Raw genomic sequence first — 15,655 nt, 5'->3', positions numbered from 1 at the left:
TAGTGAAACTCAGCAAGGACCGTACACAATTGATTTCTGAAATTTGAAATAGCAACCACAGATTGCCTTGGACCCCTCTTGAGGCTCATCAGCATGGCGCAGCTGTTGCCTCCGTCAGAGCAAGAACCCCCTGGAATTGCTCAGCTGGCAATTGTTGGTATTGCTCAGGAAGCCTGCTGTTTGAATAGCTGCACGGATGGTATTACACATTCTGCATTTTTGTTTCTGTTCATTTACCTGTAAAGTTATTGATTTTCAATAGTAACTGTGACAGTAGTCTGCCTTCTAATAAGACACTAGAAGCGTATTTGCTCGGCAACAGAGCATCACAAATGAGGGCTGGGGTAAAGTGGTCCTCAGGGTGGATTAGTCACACTGAGTACAGAATTCTCTTGCACCCACAAAAGGCGGATGATAACAAGTGAAAGGCAAACTATGGAGAAAAAAAAATATTTGACTGACGGCTGGACATATGGATAACAAATACGTGAGGTGTGAAATTTGCTAACACTTTGTTCCGGATTTGCATCACAAAAGTAATACATGCAAACCTGACGTTCAGAGTTGTGTGGTGTTTAATTTCCAACACAGATCATTGTTTGCATGGAAAGGTCGCCTAGTGCAATGTAAAGTAGCGCTATGCTCTACTTTGCACTATTTTGCTTCAAGGGGGCGTCCCTTGGGTGGTACATGGGCATTCCCATGCAACCACTCATGGGTTTTGATGCAATTCCCTGTCTACTAACATTTGGAGACAGGGATTTGCAAAACAAATAGAATCTCTTCGAAACAGGTGCAGCAGTGTAACAAGTTTTAAAAGCCACCACACCTTTCCAACTTGTCATGTGTACTGCACACAAAGTGGGAAATGTATTAAGCTATGTTAAAGCATAATTTTTGAACTTCATGGGTCCACTTCTACTTCCAGTAAAACAAAAACGATGTTTGACAGAACGCACAGATTCTTCTTCTTCTACTATGGTGCACGGGTGCTTGCATTGGGGCAGATCAGCCTAAAGTGCGGTAGTGCTGTGACTAAAAAAGTGCCATGTCATGGTGCTCTCCTTCTGTATCCCTTCTATGCAACACAGAGCAGCAACTTTGCTTTTAATACATTTGATCCTACATGTGCATATCATATACTCTCCAGACACTTAATCCAGCGATTTAGACTGTTCTCTTTTAAGGCATTATCACCGTACATTTGCATGAGAGTCTTTGACAGATTCCCCCACCCTTGCACTGGCTGTTTGGCTGATTGCCCGGTGCAACCATCTCTGGTTATCATTCATTTTTATATAGTGTGTGCCCACAACCCTAAGGTTGTATGCACAGCTGTATTAAAATCCCCCAGAGCATGGAAATATTTGTTTTGCTAAAGATCAGGCATAAACCTCTGCTTAACAGTAGACTCTGCCACCTTTTATGGAGGACTAACCCTAGCTACAAAAATGATATAATCAGATAGACTACATAGGTTGGGAGACAAGGAAGGAGTCGTTCGAAGACACAAACAATATAAATCTTATTAATGCCATGAACCATATGGCACCCAGAAAGCCAACCTGTTTTGGCATCCAAATAGTGATAGAGCTGGAACCAGAGCCCGAAGGGCTATCAGTGTGAAGTGTTACAGCCTCATGAACAGTGCAGAAAGCAAAGTAAGTGAATGCACTATAATTATATGTCAGTAGAGTCAAGCTGCAAGCTGCAGGAGTCAAGAAAGGGCCTGCGGCACTGCCATTTGGTGGCAGTTAAACCTGTCCCCAGTGATAATGTAGGGTATCAGTGCTACACTGCCAGGAAGGAGCCTTTGTGATAAACAAGGTCTACAGTCATGGTGTCCACTCTGTGGCAGTGCTTAATTTGATTAAATGGTTGCAGGTAGGGCCCCTCTGGTCTGGGACTGGCACTCATATAGAAACACACACACACAAGAGAAAGTTGGAAGAAGAGAAAGCAGAAATAAAAAAAAGCTGCATGATTGAGATAAAGAAACAAGGTGTGTCAGACAGTGGGCTAAAAGGTTGTGATCAGAAACAAGAATATGAAGCCTTTATATTTCACACCCCGACCACTGATTAATTTTTGGTCTGAGATTTTCCAGAATGTAATCCCAAAGTTCTTGGGGATGGCATGATTACTGGGAAAGGACCATAGAAGATATCTCCTTTGACTAACATGACTAGGGGGTCAAGTCTGCATGGTTATAGTTAGGACCTAGTTACCATAGGACATGGATTTTCTTGTTTGCTAATAACTTTGCTCCGTTTGATGAATCTTCACAAAACTTTCCATAAAAAATTTCTCTACATCAGCTCTTTCTTTGAAAGCAGGAGAGAAGAAAGGGCATCCCATAACACAATTTCTCCATGCAATTTCCATAGGGCAAATTTAGACACCATTACAGCCAAAACGGCTGAATAGAATTACCCCAAATGTGGCAAAAAGATAGACCTTTACCCTGAAAGCTTGCTTTTTGTAACCTGGTGCTAATACATTCAGTAGCTTTTGAGAACATTCAAAATTTAGAGATATCTGGATAGTTGGGTTTAAAGGCACTCTCATTGGAGTCCCATGGGAATGCAAATTTAAATAATAGAGTGACCTGATTGACAGAGTGTTTTTTCCATTATCTGTCTAGCCCCTGTGGGAGTCCAACTTAGACAGTCTTTACAGATAGTAACAAACTCATAAACCAAAGCGAATTCTATAAAACATTGCCAAATTAATAGTCAGTCTTCAAAACCAAACTGAAGACCTCATTTACAAGAAAGTGATGCATTGTGATTGATGTGTCAGATTTCTTGGGCCTCCCGCACATCCTCTAACGACTCTATGGATGCACTGTATTTACATTGCAGAGCTCCATGTTGCATGTTTTTACAGATGCTTCAGAAATTCGGATGCATCTGTTGGTCCTAAAGTGACGAATTGCTGGGGTTGTGTCGTAAAACTAATGCAACTCCAGCAATGCGAGGAGAGTCCCAATGTAAAAAGCCCTGCATCAATTTAACACCTGGTCTGAGCAGGTGGTAAAATTTTGATGCACAGAAGTTGTAGAGTGACGCAGTGAAAAGTTGTAAATTTGACTTTGTCAGTTCTACATGGCTTTTTCCATGGGAACGCCTACCTTGCATACATTATACCTAGAAGAGGTATAATGTGATGCATAGATTTACAAACTGATGCACTGGGCCCAATGCGTTCATTTCTAAAAATGGAGCAGGATAGTGCACCTCTAGCGCTGCCACTGCATAAAAAAATAGATGATGCAGCGGTGGCGCAAGGGGCTTGTAAATGAGGCCCGAGTGTCTGAGTTTGTGCCGTGTGTTGGGGAAAAAGTTATTTCCCACCACCTTTTCTGATTTCATCACAGCAGGAGCAAAATGGGGCAGGATGCAATACCCTATGAGAAATTTGATATACTGGTGTAGTGGTGGAATCAAATTGGATGGACAAATCTGACGATGTGCGAAAACAGGTAGGGGGTAAATTGGCAAATCAGGTTTAATGCTTGCTCTTAAGGATAACGTGAGGATCATAGTTTGCTATATTAGATCACAACTCTTAAATGGCCTTAATTTCTCTTGTCATTTCCTACACATCTTTAGAGAACGCTATCTGACTATCAATAGCACCATTTTTTGCCTCCTTGAGAGCATCTATTTTTACATATTGAGTGGGTTGGATGCTTTGAGCACATATGGATCTGGGTTGCCTGTGGTAAATGTCTCCCTCAGCTGCTAGCATTGTTGGTAGGCACTTGGCGGTGAAGAGACGGTGGAACGGGGGTACAGCTGGTGCCCCCATTAGTATAGTGGTCTCTGGAGAGATGGGAGATGTGGCAGCAGTTCCCATGTGTAGCCGGGCATGCTCCTTGAACACCACTGTTACACTTTTTGTTACAGAGCAAGTTACTCCCTGGGCATGTGCACTCTCCCTGCTTGTGAAAAGAGTCTGATGTTTCATATACCTGCATAGCAACTGAGGATATTGTTCTTCTTCACCCTGGTTTCTGTTTTAGGTTGTTTGGCCAGCTCGATGTGCTGAAAAGAAAAGTTAAGTGCATATATATATATATATATATATATTTATATATATATATATATATATATATATATATATATATATATATATATATATACTGTATACATGTATATATATATATATATATATATATATATATATATATATACATATATATATATATATATCATGCAGAAATACATTTACAAGAAGAAAGCAATTTTAAATCAGCTAAAGACTGTATTGTCATATCCTTTGGCATGATATTTTATTTAAAAAATCATGTTTACAAATGGCTTGGTGTTGTCCAATAGCAGAAAAAAAGAATTAAAAACATAATACTATCCCTGCAGAGCATCGGTGTTAGAAATGAGGCATGTAAATTTGAATGGTTCATACAGCCTTCCCACCTTAGGATATAGTTCCTCTGGAATACTGACCAGCTTGATATTGTTAGTGACAATGTATTGGTAGTGCAGTTTATTTTTGGCATTAAGACGGATATAGACTCTAAGGACAAGTAAAATACTCAAAAAAGTAAAAAAAAATGTATTAGTAGTGACAAGACAACACCATGGCATGTGATATATGAAGAATTGTATACACTGCCATTCTCACACACAGTTGTGTTAGAAAAAAGTATACTTTAGAGAATGTTGAAATTCTGATCAGTGATGGAACCTGAAACATGGATTTTTCAAACATATATTAGGTTCTATAATTTAAGTTTACATTTGATGATTTTATGTTTTGTTATTTATAATGGCCATCTTAAATATCATACTATGTTAATAGGGCAGAGAAATACACAACATGTGAGATACGTTGATAACATAACTTTAAGTGCTCATAGCCGAATGATAACTTTAAAAAGGATAAAGCTTTTTAATGTAAAAATGCAAAAATTCACGGTGTATGGAAAAAGTTTACAAACAACAAGAAAACAATCATTCAGCCTATTTATTTTATTAAATAGCACATGGAACAGACAACGATGACAATGAAAAAAGATAGTGAACTGGAGCCATGACTGGACAACACGATCATGTTTGTTTTAATCCAGTAAATATTAGACTTGCAAGTTTTGTGTTGCTCAAATGCTTCCAGCTGAGCATGGAGGGTCAGACATGAGGCTCAAACCCCCTCCCATTCCAGTTGAGCATGGAGGGTCAACCATGAGGCCCAACACCCCCTCCCATTCCAGTGATTTAATTAAGGGATGCCAAAAGAGTGGCTGTCAGGATGCACCAAGCATATCCTGTGCAGTCAGAGATGCCCAGCACCTGAGGTCCTGGCAGCACTTGCAGCACTCGTTCCACGTCTGGGTGTACACACCCACTGCACTGCCACACCTGGCAATGTCCCCCAACCCCTGGTCCACAGGGCAAACTCTGGCCCTCAATACATTGAATTGTGCAACTGGATCCATTAACAACCATTGAGATGAAGGTTCTGCCAGAGGACCTCTTTGCAGATTATTTCTAACATTTCATCAGCAAAGTTGCTCCGCCTCTTGTTTCTCAGCCACTTTGGGGGTTCCATTATGAAAAGGAGCATCAAGATGAAGGAGAATGCTGTTGAGGTGAAGGGATGGATCCAAATAGCTAAAAACAAATTGCTAACTTTCCCTTTGTTTATGTTATTTCATGTTTGTAGTAGAAAGTGGAGCTCTCTCTACGGAGGTACCCAACCCAAATACAGAGATCTCCGCTTCACACATGGAGGTCTTCATAAATGCAGCTGAGGAAGTACGCACACATCATTTTTGTGAACGTTTTCACCATTGAAAAAAAATATGAATTTGAGTGTATTAACATACTGAGCATAGTATGTTTGACTGCAATATTATGGCAGTGCTATGGTATTGTCTCAGTGCATGATGTGTGTATGGTGAAATAGTCTAACATTCAACATCAAGAGAACTCTTTCCAACCACAATATTGCAGCCAAATTAGCAGCTTAGTTGGGCAATAACACCATTATCAGATTACACACCAGCATACCCTAATCTCTGTCCCTGCCCTATCCCAGGAGCATGGTTTTCCTCATAGATGAGGGGCTATGTCATTATGTAAGTCCTGGCCCATGGTGATGTTGTGTGAAATCTAACAAGCTACACACAACTTCTGATAGGTATGGGAGGACAAACCTGTAGAGTCAAGACATATGAAATGTGACTTAAGAATTCGAAAAGTGTGTTCAATGATAGCTTGTGTGTGTATGTGTACACTCTGTTATGCCTGCTGAAGCTGTGTGCTTGAATATTAGAAGGGAGGGAGGAGATGGCGAGAGAAGGCATACTTGGTATCACCTGCATAAGATAGATGTGGTACTTGTTATATTGTGGATCCACTCTAAATGTAGTGCTTCTACATCATGGGTCTACAATTGCTTGATCACTATCTATCATTAGCTCTCAGCCTGCTTCTGAGTAGTTCGGACATTATAACGAAGGATAATATGCAGCTGCTCGCTTGCTAATGGAGCACTTTAACCATAATGAAAAAAAATCCCACATATTATTGAAAGACGTGGGAAGCTGACAGTGCTGTGCCATGCAACCCACCAACACTCTTCTGAAAAAATGTTCCATTCTGTTTTTTTGTTTTGTCTGCTTCTTTTTTTCTTTCTTTTCTTTTCTCTTCTTTTCTTTTCTTTTCTCTTCTTTTCTTTTCTTTCCTTTCTTTCTTTCTTTCTCTATTCTCTTCCTCTCTCCCCATCCTGCGTTCTCTGTTTCTTTGGTTGTTTTAGTTCCTCCTTCTCTTTTTGTCTTGCTATTTTTCTCTTCTCTTGTTTTCTTTTAATTTTTTTCTTCAGCATTCTTTGCTCCTTTCCTTCTTTCCCTTTTTTCTTTCTTTACCTAATTTCTACTGTCATTACGTTTTCTACTTATCTTTTTTCTTTCTCCTGTGCCTTTCTTTACCTCTTTCCTGTTTCTTTTTTCTTTTTTTGTGGTCTTTCATTCTTTCTTTGATTCTTTTCCTTTCTTTCCCTCTTTTATATAGTGTCTTTATCCTCGTTTTTGTTTATCACCTATCTTTCATTCTTTTTTCTCTGCTTTATTTCCTATTCTCCATTTTTTTGTTCCTGCCTTGTTCACTATTTTTCAGTCTCTGCTGCATCTGTTTCTCCTTTCCTCTCTTTCCTTCTCATTTCCTCCTTCACCTTCTTCTTCCGTTTCTTTGTTCCTCCCCTTCCTTTTCTTTCCTTCTCTCCTTCTTCCTCCTCTTTTCTTCAGCTTCTCCCTCCCTTTTACTAATTCCTTTTTTTGTCTTTCTTTCTAACTTACTTCTTAAATCATGCATTAATTTGTGTGGCATGATTGCCTGACAGACGTACTCTATAGGGTTACTGCAGACAGCACTGACAATTATATGAGTCTTGCAAATTAGGACGTTGCTAATGGTCCTAGGTAAGTGTGCAATGTACACATCAAAAAGTACATTCTGATTTGCTGGATTATGGACATCAACCAATGGAGTTTAGGACAATTAGCTATACAGTGTTTCAGATAGAAAGTGGAGTCAAACAGAGAACAGTATATTTCTATGTACTGAATGCAAGCTTGAAAGCCTTTATAAGAAACTCATATCTAAGCTGATTCATAAACAGGAGCACAGACAAAATCAGCCTTTAGGGACCCTAGAGGTAGACTCTTTGTGATTCAGTTCTTGTATGCTTAATATTCTATGCTACATACAGCAGGACTGCTGTACTCCAGGGGCTGTGATTAAGTTATGTGTGTCGTTATATAACCTATATTAGGCAGTAGCTCAGGATGGTTTTCTTTGATCAGAAGTAGCTCTCTTTCTGGGAAAGTTTGGAAACCCCTTTTTATGCATACATTTCATTACTGTTATGGATAGGTCAGTTTATTGTTATATAGAAGAAGAAATGGTTTATAACCCCAAAAAACAAATACACAACATAATACATTCAAAACAAAGAACAATGGAAATAAACATACATACATCATAACTAAAAAAAATCAGAACATATCAGAAATGCAATATAAAAGTAGAACTGTAAAGAAATTTACCAAAAATCAATCAAGCACAGTTGCAAATGAACGCAAAAACAGAAGGTGTAAATAACATTTGTGCTATGCCACCCGTCATAGGGTTGTCATTGTTCATATGCAAACATGCAATATATTTCATTCAAAAAGTGACAAATGGTTCAATCTAGATTCTCATGCAGCAAATTTAAGGTGGCAAAACCGAAGATTCTGTAGAATCTTATAGGAGAATACTGTAATTCCAAAGGTAATTTGTTATGCTCAAATTCTTCAATGACGGGCAAAACCTTTAGCTCAAGGCTCTTGGCGGATCAGAAAAAACAGCAACAAAAAACTACATCTGATTCTTTAGTAAAGTTTTAAAATTGAGAGTTTCTAGAAAGAGGCATATTAGTAGAGCTTGTACAAGAAAAAGTAGCCAATGGTAAAATGCCTAAACAAAATGTCACATGGAATTTCTTGGCCATTTGAGGTTTAATTAAATCTAAGTGCTTTTAACAATGGGTACTAGATTTGAAGGATTAAATGTGATTGTGTGTCAAACCTGAGAGATTATGTGTACCCGTAATTTCCAAAATCTCATGAACAGCAGCTTTACAAGACTCTAGAGTATAATTCCTCCAAAAATAAGTCTGATAAACCTTGCCAACCTTGGATTCAAGCAACTCCTCACCTCGCCTACCCACTCCACCGGACACACACTCAACCCCATCTTCACCGCCAGTAACCACATCTCCATTAGCCACATCACCGAACTCCAATGGACTGACCACCACTGTATCCACTTTAACTTTAGCAAAACCCCAGACCGACACCTCGCTCACCTAACCCCCTGCAGGAGCTGGAACAAGATCACCAAGGACCAGCTACTCACCAGCCTCAACAACTCACCCCCCCAGAAGTCCTCGACACTAACACAGCTGCCCAAGACCTCATCAACTGGATCTCAGACTGCGCCAACACCTTAGCCCCATCAACAAAGCCTCCAAAAGGTGCACATCAACAAAAGCCAATTAGTTCACCACACCCTCAAGGAGTCCAAACAAAACTGCAGATGCCTCAAAAGAAAATGGCGCACCAACAAGACCCCCACCAACCACGAAGCCTTCAAAAGAGCCATAAACACACACCACCAACTCATCAGGACCACCAAGAGAAACGCCGTCCAGGAATGCATCAACAAGAACGCACACAACAGCAAGCAACTCTTCGCAATCATGAGCAAACTGACCAACCAAAGAGCGAACTCCACGGATATGGTCCCTTCACAAGAACTCTGCAATAACCTCTACACCTACTCCCATCACAAGATAGCAGACATCTACAACAGCTTCCCGACTCAGGACCTACCCACGCCCACCATTGGCATATCCACCATCGAAGCTCCTCCAAACCCCCACCACCTACTCAGCTGGGCCAACATCTCAGACAAAGAAACCCTCAACATCATGAACTCCATCCAATCCGGCTCTCACTCCGATCCCTGCCCCACCACATCTTCAACAAAGCCAGCAGCACCATTGCACCCAAAATCTTGCACATCATCAACGGCTCCTTCAAAATCTGGAATCCAGAAATATGGAAACACGTCGAAATCAAGCCATTACTGAAGAAACCCACCGGAGACAACTTCAAGAACTTCCTGACCATCTCTTTGCTCCCCTTCCCAGCTAAGGTCATCGAAAAGGCTGTCAACAGACATCTCACCAGTCACATTGAACTCAACAACATCCTGGATCCCTCACAGTCAGGCTTCTGGAGCAACCACAGCACCAAGACCACTCTCCTCGCTGCCACAGACGACATCTGCATCCTCATAGACAGGGGTGAGACCACGGCTCTTATCCTCCTTGACCTGTCCGCCGCCTTCAACACCATCTCCCACCGCATGCTACAGACTCATCTCCATGGCGCCAGCATCCGAGACAAGCACTAGAATGGATCACCTCATTCCTCTCCGACAGAACCCAAAGAGTATGACTCCCTCCCTTCTACTCAGAGGCCACCAAGATCATCTGCGATATCCCGCGAGGCTCCTATCTGAGCCCCACTCTCTTCAAACTCTACATGGTCCCCCTAGCCACCATCGCCAGACACCATGCACTCAATATCGTCTCATACGCTGATGACACTCAGTCAATCATCTCCCTCACCAACGACCCACACACAGCCAAAACCAACTTCCACAAAGGAATGAGGATGAAGGAGAGCTGCATCAAGCTTAATAATGAAAAAACAGAAGTCCTCGTCATCGGCAACAACCCCTCAGCCTGGGACATCTCCTGGTGGTCCACTGCCCTCAGAAGCTCTCCGGCCCCCACCGACCACGTCCGCAACCTCAGCTTCATCCTGGACTCAGTACTCTCGATGAAGCGTCAAGTTAGCGCAGTCTCCTCCGCCTGCTTTCACACCATGCGCATGCTCCGGAAGATCTTCAAATGGATCACAATCGAATCCAAAAGAACAGTCACCCAGGCCGTTGTCAGCAGCCACCTGGACTACGGCAATGCACTCTACGCTGGAACCACCACCAAGGTACATAAAAGACTGCAACGCATCCAGAACGCCTCTGCCCGTCTCATCCTGAAAACCCATAAACACAGCCGTACTTTTGCTCTACTGAGAGACCTGCACTGGCTCCCAATAGACAAGAGGATCACATTCAAGCTTCTCATGCATGCCTACAAAGCCCTCCACAACACCGGACCAGAATACCTCACCCAAAGACTCCACTTCTACATGCCCACCAGACAGCTTCGCTCCACCGACCTGGCGCTCGCCGCCGTCCCACGTGTTCGGAAGGCCACAGCAGGAGGAAAATCCTTCTCCCACCACGCGGCCAAGACCTAAAACTCCCTTCCCAGCCACCTCAGAAGATCTCCCACTCTACCGCAATTCAGAAAGGACCTCAAAACATGGCTCTTCATCTGATCCCATCTGTTCTTCGACAATCTCTCACTTACTGCCCCCGCGCCTTGAGACACTAGCAGGTGACTAATCGGGCTTTACAAGTATTATGATTTATTGAGCATAATATTGGTCTGAGTTGAGCAATGTGCTTCGAATTCATGTTCTTAATGAGTAGAAAGATTTTGTGAACACAGTTCATTCTGGTTGGTGTCACTGAGCTGAAAGGACTATAGTGACTCCAGTGGCTAGTTGGCTGGCTTCCTGATCAGATCCTCATGGTCAGATCTCTGCACCTGTATTCTCCCTGTTGTGAATCCCCCCCCCCAAGTGGTGGCACCCCAGTCCTTGACCTTTGGAAGTGGGCCTTGATGTACTCTGCATGGTCTTTGGGCAGAACTGATGCAGCGTGACGCATATTGCAGCTCTGCATCAGATCCGCTGATGCATGACACATCCCAGTGCAGGATTCTCCAACTCTTTGGAACCACTGCTGCGCGATGCCTCCTCAACACAAAACCTTGCATCACAGCCCCCTGGGAACTGATGCTGTGTGACACTTCCTCAACATAGGATGTCGCATCGCAGCCCTGCAGCTTCCTGGAATCACCCCTGTATGATGCATCCTTGACGCAAGACCTCACATCTCAGCCAGCAGCTCATTTGAAATGCCACTGTGCCATGCATTCTCAATGCCAGATCTCACAATGCCCTGCAAACAGGATTCAAGATACTTTGTTCAGCAGGTCTAACTTAGTGCCTGTATGCAGCACACACTCCATTACAGTTGGTCTGAAATTGTGTCTTTGGCCTGGTCCAGCAGGTCTAGATAACTACAGTTGGCAGTTTGTGCTTTTAAACACTATTTTAACCTAAATCTTTAAAACTGCATATCTTTGGTTCTATCTCTTGGATTTTTGTCATTTTGGTGTCAAAAAATGTAATAACATTTTCTAATTTGATGTAGGATTTTCTTTGTTTTGTGTTTTCACTTTATTGCCATTTGAAGTGCTGCATAAATACTTTATGCATGCCTCCAAATTAAGCCTGTCTGGTTTTCTACCAAGCTACCAAAAGGATGAGCACAGTTTTATTTGGGGTTTGCTTGTGTTTCACCCTGACAAGAACAGTGGTTGGTGGTTGATTATGGTCTCACCCCTTCAACCAGTAACCCAATTTACTAAAAAGTGGTTTTGAAGCATCAAGGCTTTTATGAGGACTGCACTGAAAGCCCCCTTATCCACAAATTGAATACATGTATAGCCACAATGTATCTTCTGTTTGTACTTTGTACGAGGTTGGCCGATTGAATACACCAGACTGCCTGTCTTTGTTTTAGGTAGGTTGTTTTTATTGGACTTTGTACAGTATGAATAAGGTTTTTGTAGGATGTTTTGTAGGTAGGAGTTGGTAAATATCTTCTTTCTTCTGGCCGCTAATCTCGTCTTCTTCTTTCCTTCTCTTCCAGAGGCCTCACGGGAAGCGTGTGGGGACAGAATAAGAATCGGTTCGGTAAGTGTTTGGTTTTCACCCTTTCTTCTATTCCCTTTCTATCTCTTCTCTCCACTCTACTGTCTCAATACGTGGTTTCTCTCTCTTTCTTTTCCTCCACTCTCCTTGCTTTCGCCTTTTGGGTTCTCTTCGGTTGCTCTGTTTCCCCTGTCGTACCCCTCTTCCCTGGTACTGGTGGGGTTTTTCCCTTTTCCCTACTCTCTCACTCGTACTGTTCTTATGGTTATTCTCCTTTTATTTGTCTATTATATAGTTGGTGCACAAGTCTCGCTAATGTCCTTTTTTTCTTCCTTCCTCTTTGGTCTGTTCCTTGTTTTTTTTTTCTTCTTCTCTCTTCTTGCTTCTAGACTAGGCTCCTTTTTACCTCCTTACATCGTGTTCTCATATCTTTTCCCCCTTGTTCCGTATCCCCCCCTTTATCCGTGCTCTTAGTGCTGTGCCCATGGTTTTTCCCTTCTCCTCCCGCCTCCCGCTCCTTTCTCCCTGTCCCGAAATCCCGTACCTGGTGTGGCCACTCTTCTCCTGAAGCGTGGCAGGCTCACTCGTGTGCTCCCCGGGGCCGGCGGTCCTCGTCTCTGTGTCGGGTCCGCAAGGATCTTGATTCCGGCTCCGGTCCGCTCCCTTGAAGAGGAGTCTAGGCGTCTTCTGTATCTTCCTCTTCCGTCGTTCTCCGTTGCCCTTCCTTTATTTCTCCGGTCGGCTCCCTCGAACTCCACCTCCGGATCCCGTCTCTCCTCTCTTGCATGGGTGGAACCACCCCTTTTACGGTGTCAATTTCCCGCGGCCTCGGCAGGGAGCCAATGGGAAGGGGTTCTCCCCGGGCTCCTTCCGTGCTGCCAGGGGCAGAGACAGCACAAGTCATAATGGTGTGCGGGTCGGCCTGGTCCGACCCGTCACAGACACTCCCCCAAGAGAGCGTCTCTTGATGACGCTCAGGAGCAGGATGGCGGGAGAGAAAATCAGCATTCACCATGTGACGGCCCGGAGAGCGGATCACCTGGAAGGAAAAGGGTTGTAAAGAAAGAAACCATCTTAGAACCCGAGAGTTGGTATCCTTATTGCGGACGAGCCAGGTGAGAGGTGCATGATCCGTCAAGAGGGTGAAGGTGTCAGAGTCACCAGATCCTCGGGGTCTGTGCACGTTCCCAACACTTCCACCATAAGACAGCTACAATACTCTGATTAGATTTATCACAGAGTCTAAGAGAGTCCAAGTGGGGAAAAGGGGATTAGGACGGGAACAGCTGGGAAGGAGACCTGTAGGAAGCAAAAGGTTAAAACACAACATCAAAATTACATCTCATGAATTCAGTACCATGCTACAACTATAAGCTTCGTCTTTTCCAAAAACATGAACAACTCTAGAATAGTCCTAAAACTGACTAGGCTTTAGATGACCGAATACCTGAGGAGGAAACAGGAAAAGTTAAATAGGACTTTCAGATTCGAGTACTTTCTTTAGTATGAGAATCAGGAAACACTCTGAGCAATTTCTAAACAACCATATGAATCTCCTTTTAAGAATTCATATCAGGAACACACAGCATTACATCTAGAATTCTGGTATTGTTGTGTTCATCTCAGAAAAAACATTGGGAAGTGAATTGCGCACATTGCAGATTTTTATATGAGTATTAAACACCATAAAGGATTGTGCACCATGAAATCACACAACGTAGATTCAAGGAATAAATCACGCAACGTGTCAACTTGAAATGCTACCAAGAAAATGTCTTAGAATAGCAGCGCACAGTAATTTACATTATTTATACACGAGGAAAGAATTGCGCGTCTTGCCGATTCAAATGCCACCATACAAATGTCAAGAAATGGTAGCGCTCAATGAACAACATGAAAAGCACTTAGGGAAAGAATCGCGCGTCTTGTCGATTCAAATGCCACCATGCAAATGCCAAGAAATGGTAGCGCACAATGAATAACATGAAAAAACACTCAAGGAAAGAATCGCGCGTGTTGCCGATTCGAATGCCACCATGTAAATGCCAGAAAATGGTAGCGCACAATGAACAGCATGAATTACACACGAGAAGTGAATCGCACGTTTCGCAGATTCGAATGCCATCATGTAAATGTCAAGAAAAGGTAGCGCGCAATGAACAACAAAGTTAAATGCTCATGAAACGAGTTGCACGTCTTGCTAACTTGTAAAACATCATGTAAATGTCAAGAAATATCAGCGCGCAATGAACAACCATGTAATAACAAAGTCAAATCTTTATGGAATAAATTGCTCGTCCTCCCTATTTGAAAACCACCATACAAATGTCAAAGAATGGCAGCGCACAAGTAATCTGTTATTCATTTAAGAAATAAAATCAAGAATATGAACATTCTCAATTACGGTGTTGGGAAATGTCCAAACACCATCTTACTGCCTGGAAACAGTGATCACCAATGAGAGATGAGTGCAGAAGACTGGAAAATTCAAATAGGCCGCCGGGACAGGAGCTCAGGAAGAAGCTGCTGCTCTGCACCGGGACCTCTGAATAGTGAGCACTGGAAGTTGTGCTGACTCTCTTTTATAGAGTCTTGGCCTAGCCTAGAACCACGCCCAGGAATGTTGCAGGGAAAGTCTCTAGAATGCCCTGGAAAGGGACCACACCCTAACACACTCTGAATGTCTGCAGCAATACATTGCAAATGTACAGTATTTATAAGCACCTTAAAAATGAATCTTTTGGATGGAATTCTGCAATGCAAAAGGTTAAACAATAACATATCATCACAATGCATAAATTACATTATCTTGCGAGTGTTGGGTTTTTGCATTCTAGATGCCCGTAGAGCGCTCACTGTCCTGGTGTTGACAGTACTCCCCTCTCCCAGGTGTGCTCTAGGGCCTGGTTTATCTGGATTGAGACGATGAAAGCGTCTCACAAGTACTGGAGCATGAACATCAGATGCGGAAACCCATGAATTACTTTCAGGGCCATAACCTTTCCATGAGATTAAGTACCATATGTTACGCCCTCTCAGTTTAGAGTCCAACACTTTCTTGACTTCATATTCTTCTTCCCCCTGTACTAGAACAGGAGCTGGATGAGGGTGGACCTTTTTGACTGCCTTTTTTAAGAGGGAAGTATGGAACACTGGATGAATCAGTAATGATTTTGGGAATTGTAGTTTATAGGTCACAGGATTGATTTGCTGAAGAACAGTGTAAGGACC

This window comes from Pleurodeles waltl, chromosome 11, assembly GCF_031143425.1.
Source record: "Pleurodeles waltl isolate 20211129_DDA chromosome 11, aPleWal1.hap1.20221129, whole genome shotgun sequence".
NCBI lineage: Eukaryota > Metazoa > Chordata > Amphibia > Caudata > Salamandridae > Pleurodeles > Pleurodeles waltl.
The sequence above is the reverse complement of the archived record's forward strand: the minus strand, read 5'-3'. Positions refer to the sequence as shown.